This window comes from Crocuta crocuta, unplaced genomic scaffold, assembly GCF_008692635.1.
Source record: "Crocuta crocuta isolate KB4526 unplaced genomic scaffold, BGI_CrCroc_1.0 scaffold159, whole genome shotgun sequence".
Taxonomy (NCBI): Eukaryota; Metazoa; Chordata; class Mammalia; order Carnivora; family Hyaenidae; genus Crocuta; species Crocuta crocuta.
Window position 1 is genome coordinate 554680 of NW_027533263.1, and position 9804 is coordinate 564483.

Genomic DNA, 9804 nt, shown 5'->3' on the forward strand with positions numbered 1-9804 from the left:
AGGGAGGGAGGCCCCGCCCCGGACACCCCCGGCCCCGCCCCCAGTCTGGTCCCGCCCCTCCGACCGCCTTAGCCTGTGGCCGCTCAGAGCAGAACTGAAAGGGTTTTGGTACCTGAAGGGAAAGGCAAGACCTGGAAGCGAGATGCCACCTGGGCTCTTGAGGAACATGGTGTCCGTTCCGAGGCTGCTTTTACACATGAAGAAAAGAAACGACATTGAAGTTGCGATTGTTCAGGGTCAGTCAAGTGGTAAGAGGTGGTAAGAGTTAGGAAGAGTTATGTCTGCTCACTCTCAGGTGGGGGCCCTTCGCTCCAAACTGGGCTGCTCAGTGCAAAGATTTTGTAAAATATTGCTTGCACTTGGATAAGCCCATTCGGGTTGTGTTTGTAGTTTACAAAGCTGTTTCACACTGAGCATTCTTGTTTGAGTCTGTGTATTACCCCGTACTTCTATTCCCATCACCGCGAAGAAAATTGAGGCAGGAGCAAACCTTTAGTGAACACTTATGTACACAAGACATTATGCTGAGCCCTTTAGTTGGCAATTTAATTTTATCTTAACCACAACCTCAGAAGAGTCCTTCCAGATTCCGGCAGCACCCTGTCTTGTGCAAAAGACTTTATTAGGTATTTCAAGATGAATAAAACACAGTCCTGTTTCAAGGTACTTTTCTAGAGTCAATCATAATTGGTTCCCAGTTCATCTGGGTCTTGGAAGTGAATAAGCCAGTAAGAGGTAAGCCTACCTACCCCCTCAGATAATAATAGTCCCTTGACAGTGGTAAGGTTGATTCATCCTATAAATTGAGCATTAGCCTGGACCACATACTAGGAGTGAAGGACTAAACAAGACCATCAATGCCCCATGGCACTTACATTCTAGTGCAGGGGTCAGAAAATTGCTTCTGGGAGCACCTAGCTAGCTCCCTTCTAAAGCATGTGACTCATGATCTCAGGGTTGGAAGTTCCAGCCCCATGTTAGGGGTAGAGATTACTTAAATAAAGAAAACTTTTTCTATAAATTAGGCTCTGTGGGCCATACACAGCTACTCAACTTTGCTGTTGTGGTGTTAAAAGCAGTCATAGTATATAAATGAGAGCGGCTGTATTCCAACTTTAGTTGTGGACACGGGAATTTGAATTTCAGGAATTTTCATGTATTCTGAAATATTCTTTAAAAAATTTTTTTCCGGGGTGCCTGAGTGGCTCAGTCGTTTAATCATCTGATTCTTGATTTCACCTCAGGCCATGATCTCACGATTTGTGTGTTAGAGTTTGAGCCTCACTTCAGGCTCTGTGCTGTTGGTACGGAACCTATTTGGGATTCTCTTTCTCTCCCTCTCTGCCCCTCCTCAGCTCATGTGCATGCACCTCCCCTCACAAAAAAAAATTTTTTTTAACTTTTTCAAACACTTAAATATGTAAAAACCATTCTTAGATCATGGGCCATACAGAAACAATTGGCTGTCTATGGGCCATAATTTGCCTACTCCTGTTCAAGTGGGAGAAATAGCTATTAAACTAAATAGTTACAGATAGTGGTAACTACTTGAGAGTAGATAGGATAATGTTCGGTGGAGATGATGGCTGGGGTGGAGAAAGCCCTGGATGCTGATGAAGGGACATTTAAGTTGAGCCCACCCTCTGAAGAGATGGGGGGGAAAGTAATTTATGAAGAAGGGAAAGCAAGCAAAAAGGCACCAAGGCAGGAAAGGATTTGACAATTTGTAAGAAGAGAAAGAACACTATTGTGGCTGGAGCGTGGTGAGCATGAGGACAAGGAGGAAGGTGATGTGAGATGAAGCTAAAAAGATAGGCAGGAGCCATATTTTAATGTACTTGTGGTGGTTGTGTGAGTTTAAGTTTTACCCTAAGCATAATGGAAAGCCATTGAAAGGTTTAAGGAAGGAAAGTGGCATGATTGGTTTACTATTTAAAAAAAAAATCACTCTGGCTACCGTGATGAGAAAGGATTGGAGAGGCATAGATGACAGTAGGCAGCTCATTGCAATAATCCAGGGGAGAAATGGCATAGCTTCTACTTAGTGATGATGGCAATAGAGAGAAGTAGATGGCTGCGAGATATATATTTAGGAAACAGAATGTAAAATTGCTGACAGTTCAACTATGGTGTGTTAGTTCAGTTTCTTTGAGAAACTGACTGTAAGATCAGATTAAACATGCAGAAGACTTATTGGGGAAGACACCTGTGAGGGGAAAACAGGGAGAGCTCTGAAGGCGACTGGGAAAACCTTTAGACTGGATGCTGATTCAACTCTCTTGGAAGACAGGGAAAAATGAGTAGGAAAAGTTGTAGATACGATGTAATTCTAAGAATCTTTCAAGAAAGCCAGTGGGGAGTGCTCAAGCCAAGGTCCCCCATCAGAGGAGTCCTGTGTCTTCTGGGAACGGACCTGCATTAGTGACTCTCTCTCACTCAGTAACTGGCTGGGAGCAATCAACAGGATGTGCAACCTGGATCATGGTGATAGATTTCAGAGCTCAGCAACTGGAGCCATCAGCCAGTAATGCTCCCTGTAATCAGAGATCCGAGAGATGTATTTTCATGGCTGCCATATGTGGGAAAGGGAAAATAGAGGGTCACTTCTAAATTGTTGGCTTGATCAACTAGCTGATGGTGCCATTTAGTGAAACGGTGATTTATGGGAGCGATTGGAAACTGGACTTAAGACTTTAATGACTGGGACATTTACTAGACCAGGTAAATAGATTGCATAGCAATTGAATAAATCTGGAGGTAAGGAGTGAAGTTCTGTGCTAAATGTGTGAATTTGGAAGGCATCAGCATTTAAAGCCATGGGACTGGATAAAATCACCTTCTCAAAGAACAGGTAAATAAGAAATATGAAGGAGCACTGTCTCCAATACTTAGAGTTCAGGCTTAGAAGGAAAAGTCAGAGGGGAGAAGAGTATGGAGCAGCAGGGAGGAAAATGTCACTTCTGTTAAAAGCTGCTAAGAGATCAAGAGTCCCTTAGATTTGGTAGTATACACATTCTTTGTGGCCTTGACAAACGCAGTTTCAATACTGTGATGAAGAGGGGCACCTGGGTGGCTCAGTCGGTTAAGCGTCCGACGTCAGCTCAGGTCATGATCTCACAGTTCATGGGTTCAAGCCCCGCATCGGGCTCTGTGCTGACAGCTAGCTCGAAGCCTGGAGCCTGTTTTGGATTCTGTGTCTCCCTCTCTCTCTGACCCTCCCCTGTTCGTGCTGTCTCTCTCCCTCAGAATTAAATAAAAGACATTAAAAAAAATACTGTGATGAAGATGCAAGGCCAGATAAAAGTGGATTGATGCTGGAGTCAGGCTCCAGCAGGTCCAGGGGTCCCTGAAGGATGGACGGTGTTGGCAAGAGAGGGATGAGAGAGCCACAAGATTCTTTCTGGTCACCATGCAGGCATCTCCACACTGTCTGAGACTTAGCTTTATTTTATGATTAAGTATTTGGGAGACAGCACAGAAGTGGCATTCTGATGATAAATTTTTTGATCAGTAAAAACTCTCCAGATTATTGATATGCATAATTGTATTATTATGATTTAGATAAGGGTTCTCATGCTCATCATATGAGGAAGTACGGTATCTTTAGCATTCAAATACAAACAGGATAATGTTTTTAGCATAGTAAAGGCAAAAGTTAGTTCTTTGTGAGCAGGGGTTAATGGCCTGTTTATCACCTACTAGGAAGTATTAAGAAAAACAGGTTTTGGGGTGCCTGGGTGGCTTAGTTGGTTAAGCGTCCGACTTTCGCTTAGGTCATGATCTCGCAGTTCGTGGGTTCGAGCCCCGCGTAGGGCTCTGTGCTGACTGCCAGCTCAGAGCCTGGAGCCTGTTTCAGAGTCCGTGACTCCCTCTCTCTCTGACCCTCCCCTGCTCACACTGTCTCTCTCTCTCTCTCTCTCCTAGAAATAAATAAAACAGGCTTAAAAAAAGAAAAACAGGTTTTTCAGGAAACACAATTGCTTCCATAACCACAAAAGAAAACATCTAAACATTAGCCACAGGGCTTATAGTTCCTATAATGTCATCCATGCCCAGGAATGGTACATCAGTCTGTACCAAAGTTATTATTTTATTAATGTAAACCCGAAGGCAATAGCTGGCCTTTTTTGTGTCATCAATTACTCAGTCCTGATCACTATTTCCAGACCACTAAGCACCAACATTTTTCCAAGCTACAACAATTCCCCTCACAAGGTGCAATCATCATACCAAGGCCAGAATAAGTCACTCCCAGATGCCAATCAACAAGGTGCTTTGGGGGTCAGTGCTCAAGCAGACAGAATTGAGTGGGGGTGGGTATCAATCGTCATCTGACAACAAGAGCCTTGCAAATTTGCCTAACCCTCACAAGGAGTTTTCTCAACTAGTGAGTTCAGAATGGCTCCCAACAGATTGAAGGGTGAATGTGCGATGGGAAACTGACTATAGAGAAGACTTGTGGTAAAGAGAATGAGAGAGAAGTGGGGCTGTCTGTAGTTAAAGTGGGATATGAGGTCAGAGAAAGAAGCTAGGATGAGTTACTATAGCAGGTTATGCTGGTGGGAGTGATTCAATGGACAGGTAGAGATCGGTGATGCAGGAGAACAAAGGGACCACTGAAGGAATGAGATACTTGAGAAGACAAAAGGATACTTGGAGCAGCACAGGTAGAGGAATTTCCTTTTTTAAAAAGTTTTTATTTTAATTCCGGTTAGTTAACATACAGTGTTATATTAGTTTCAGGTTTACAATATAGTGATTCTGCAATTCCATACAACACCTTTGCTCATCACAGTAGGTGCACTCCTTAATTCCCACCCGCCTCCCCTCTGGTAACCATCAGTTCTTCGCAGGTAAGAGTCTGTTTCTTGCTCTCTCTCTCTCTTTCCCCTTTCCTCATTTGTTTTGTTTCTTAAATTCCACACATGAGTGAAATCCCATGGTTATTTGTCTTTCTCTGACTGACTTATTTCACTTAGCATAATATTCTCTAACTCCATCCATGTCATTGCAAATGGTAAGATTTCCTTCTTTTTTATGACTGAATAACATTCCACAAGTGGAGGACTTTCTATTAGACAAGAGCAGAGAGAGGAGATAAAACAGAGAAGATAGTTCCTATAAACTGGTAAATCTCACTGTGGGTAAATGAGGAGATTCTGATTGAATGGCTTCTACTTTCTCTCTTAATTCTAAAGCAAGGTCAGAAGCTGAGAATAAAGATGAGGTGTGGATGAGGCTTGAGGAAGGAGGATAAAGTATGAACTATTTATGTGGAGAAATTGAAAACTCAGACTTTCTATAGAAATATGATGGGATTGCCAAGAAGGAATGAGAGCCTATTTGAAGATTATAATCATTCTAACATAGATGATTATCCCAGTTATGTGACTTTTATCAGCAACATTCAACAGCTTCATTTTAGAGAATGATAATGAGGCTCAGCTAGGGTTGAAATATAATACAAGGAGAGAGGGGCAAAAGAGTTGAGGACGTTTTTAAGTGATTGATCCTCCTGATGGACAATAGACTCTAAACTGCGTAAGGAGAGAAGTAACTGTATAGAGGTGATGATGGATAGTGGAAAAAGTAGTGAGGTTAATGGATTGGAGAGCTCTGTGAAGTTAAGGAATTATTTAAATAGGAGTACTAGAATAAGTGAGTTGGAAGAATTGGGGGTAGTGGTCAGAGGATATCATACTTATTTTACTAAAGTTTACATACTAAACTTTATTTTATTGAAGTATAATTGACATACAGTGTTACATTTCAGGTGTACAACATACTGATTAGATAATTCTATATATTGTTGATGCTCACCAAGATAAGTATAGTCACCATCTGTCATCATACAATGTTACCACAATATTATTTACTGTATTCCCTATGCTTTACCTTCATTTCTTCAACTTTTTTGTTTTATAGTGGAAGTTTGTACTTCTTAGTGCCCTTTCTCTGATTTGCCCATCCCTCCACTCACCTTCCCCTTGCAGCCACCAGTTTGTTCTCTGTATTTAAAAATCTGTTTGTTCATTTGTTGTTGTTTTTGTTTTTAGATTCCATCACATATAAGTGAAATCATATGGTATTTTTCCTCCTCTGACTTATTTCACCTAGCATAATACCCTCTAGATTCATCCATGTTGTCACAACTGGCAAGATTTCATTCATTTTTATGGCTGAGTAATGTTCCATTGTATGTGTATATGTGTGTGTGTATATACATATAAATATGTATATATGTATGTGTATATATATATTTGTGTGTATACACATATACATACAAATATGTTAAGCATCTTTTCATTTATCTGTTGGCCATTTGTATGTCTTCTCTGGAAAAATGTCTATTCAATCCTTTGCCCATTTTTTAATTGGATTGGTTTTTTTGGTGTTGAGTAGTGTCAGTTCTTTATATATTTTGGCTATCAACCCCGAATCAGACATTTCACTTGCAAATATCTTCTCCCATTAACTAGAATGCCTTTTTACTTTGTTAATGGTTTCCTTTGCAGCACAAAAGCTTTGATTTTGGGATAGTCCCAATAGTTTACTTTTACCTTTGTTTCCCTTCCCTGTGGAGACATATCCATAAATATATTTTTAAGGCAGATGTCTAAGAGATTACTGCCTATGTTCTTTTAAGAGTTTTATGGTTTAATGTCTCCCATTTAGCTTTTTAATCCATTTTGAGTTTATTTTTGTGTATGGTGTAAGAAGGTGGTTCAGTTTCATTCCTTTGCACGTAGCTGTACAGTTTTCCCATTTTACCATTTACTGAAGAGACTGTCTTTTCCCCCCATTGTATATTTTTGTCACCTTTGCTGAAGATTATTTGCTCATATGGGCATGGGTTTATATTTAGGTTCTCTATTCTTTCTCTTGATCTATATGTCTATTTTCGTGCCATTACCATACTGTTTGTGTTACTATAGCTTTGTAATATACCTTGAAATCTGGGATTATGATACCTCCATCTTTGTTCTTTCTCAAGAAGCCTGAGAAATAGCGTTGACTTTTAGAATTATTCTAGTTCTGTGAAAAAATGCTATTGGTATCTTGATAGGAATTGTATTGAATGTATAGATTGCTTTGGGTAGTATGGATACTGTAATGATATTCTTTAAATCCATGAACATGGCATATATTTCCATTTATTTGTGTTGTCTTCAATTTCTTTTATCAATGTCTTAATAGTTTTCAGAGTATAGGTTTTTACTTCCTTGGTTAAATTTATTCCTAAGTATTTTGTTCTTGTTCATGCAAGTATAAGTGGCATTGCTTTCTTAATTTCTCTTTCTGCTGCTTCGTTGTTTGTGTATAGAAACACAACAGGTTTCTGTTTATTAACTTTGTATCTTACAACTTTTCTGACTTCATTTATCAATTCCAATAATTTTTTGGTGAAGTCTTTAGGGTTTTCTATATATATGGTATCATGTCACCTGTGAATAGTGACAGTTTTGCTTCTTCCTCACCAATTTGGATGCCTTTTGGATGTCTGATTGCTGTATCTAGGACTTCCAGTACTGTGTTGAATGAAAATAGTGAGTGGACACCTCTCTCTTGCCAGAAAGTATCATACTTGATTTCAATATTTAAGATGTATTATCATTACAATGACTGTAATGCCAAGGTTCCAGGCTGAGATGAGGTAGAAGAAAGGCTAATGGAAGTAAGGAGTTTAAAGAATGATTGTTATTAGATGAGTTATCCCCATAAGTAGTAAAGTCAACAAGAGTGGCAAGAAAGAAGATTAAACAGAAGCTAATATCATCAATAATGAATGATTAGAAGAACCTTAGAAGACTACATTGAGGAGACAAAGACAAATAGTATATCCAGGTAGCACACAGTTCAGATTAGCTAGAACTTAGAGAAAGGATGGAAGAAAAAATGTTTTTTAACAGTAATGGGAGAAAGGAAGACCCCAATCCCACCTCCTGGCCCTGATGTATGTAGGGAGTGGAAGGAAAAGCAGTCACTACTTGAGAGGCTGCAGAGGAAGCAGTCTCTAAGAACATACAAGTTTCAGTTAAAAGAAAGAAGAAAGAAAGAAAAACAAAGCAGGATGAGAGAAATGAAGGGAGCATTTAAAATGGGAACTCTAAGAGGCTAAGTGGAAATGTTTAAGAGGAATGAGAAGAGTCGGGTATTGGTTCAGACTAGTGGACACACTAGCAATATGGGAATGGAACTCAATTGGCTGAGACTGCTGGAGTGATTAAGGTAAACAGGGATCTGAGGCAGGATGAGAACAGTCCTAATGGTCTATTAGTGCAAGGTTCAAGCCAAAGCCCAGACATTTAGCTCAACAGCATTGGAGTGACCACACCCCCTGGCTGATCCCCTCTGTACAGTAGAATGAATAGAGGGGAATATCTTATAAGGAGGCCAAGCATCAGGAAAGCCCTTAGCTGACTATTCTCTTTACCACCTCTCCAAGAAGTAAGGATAATCCCAGCTCTGATGCAATGAAGCTTGAAGGGAAGGAAAAGAGAAGCACCATATAAATCAAAGCCTGAGTCACAGACCTGATCAGTCTCAACACTACCCTTCTCTTCCACTCTCCCTGGTATGGGAAAGATAGGGACTTGTCATGGCTGAGGAGGAGCAATGACTTGACGTACATTCTTTGGAAAAAGATTCCCAAACCATAAACAATTTCCTCTCTCCAACCTAGGACAAGGTTAGAGGAAGGAGAATCAGAGGGTCTCGTTGCTCCTTTGTTTACTTAACTTCAATGAATTATAGTGTTTTTTCTTTTTATGTTACTTATTTTTTATTTTGTTAATGTTTATTTATTTTTGTGAGAGAGAGAAACAGAGATACAGAATCTGAAGCAGGCTCCAGGCTCTGATCTATCAGCACAGAACCCAATGTGGGGCTCAAACTCACAAACTGACCTGAACCAAAGTCGAACACTTAACCAGCTGAGCCACCCAGGTGCCCCTGCAGTTCTTGCTTTTTAAAATGCCTGGTGCAGGAGTACACTTCCACCAAAATAATACTAGTGTAGAATTTTTGAGTAGCCAAGATAATAACAGCCATAGCTGCATAAATCTGAATTTCCCAATTCCTTCTCCAAAAACATTAAATAGAACAATGAAAAGAACAAATAAAACTACATGAAACTCATGCTATCTGTAAAACTAAAAGAGAACACCCAAACTTAAAATTATCCATAAATAGAAAAATAAACACTAAACTTTAGCAAACTGTGTCCCTTGGTCCTATTGCAAACTTGCACAAGAACTAAGGGCTTTAGAAAAGTTATGAATAGAAAGATAACCACTAGAATAATACTACAAACTTTCCTAAATACAGAAAGAAATTTTAAAAATTAAAAGCAAAGAAAATGTGTCATATACCAAAAGAAACCTAACAATGTTAATATCATTACTTTATATAAAATAATTTTAACATAAAATGACAGTAGGAGTAAGCAGATGTCATATCAATCAATATGAATAGGTTTAATTTATCTATTAGAAGACAAAGATTTTCAATTTGATTCACAAAGAAAGCAGCTGAAAATAAGAAACATGTCTAAATCAGAATGATTCAGGAAGTCTAAAACTAAAGGAATAGGCAGAGGTTTACTAGGTAAGTGGAAACAATGAGAAAGTGGAAGTTGTGATCTTGATATCAAAGAGTTGATATCAAAGTAGAGTGTAAGTCAAAATGCATTAAGTAAGACAAAGAAGGACATGTTTTAATGTCATAATTCACAATGAATATTTAACAGTTATGAATTCTATTGACCAAACAACTCAGCAACACATTTTTAAAGCAAAAATCATA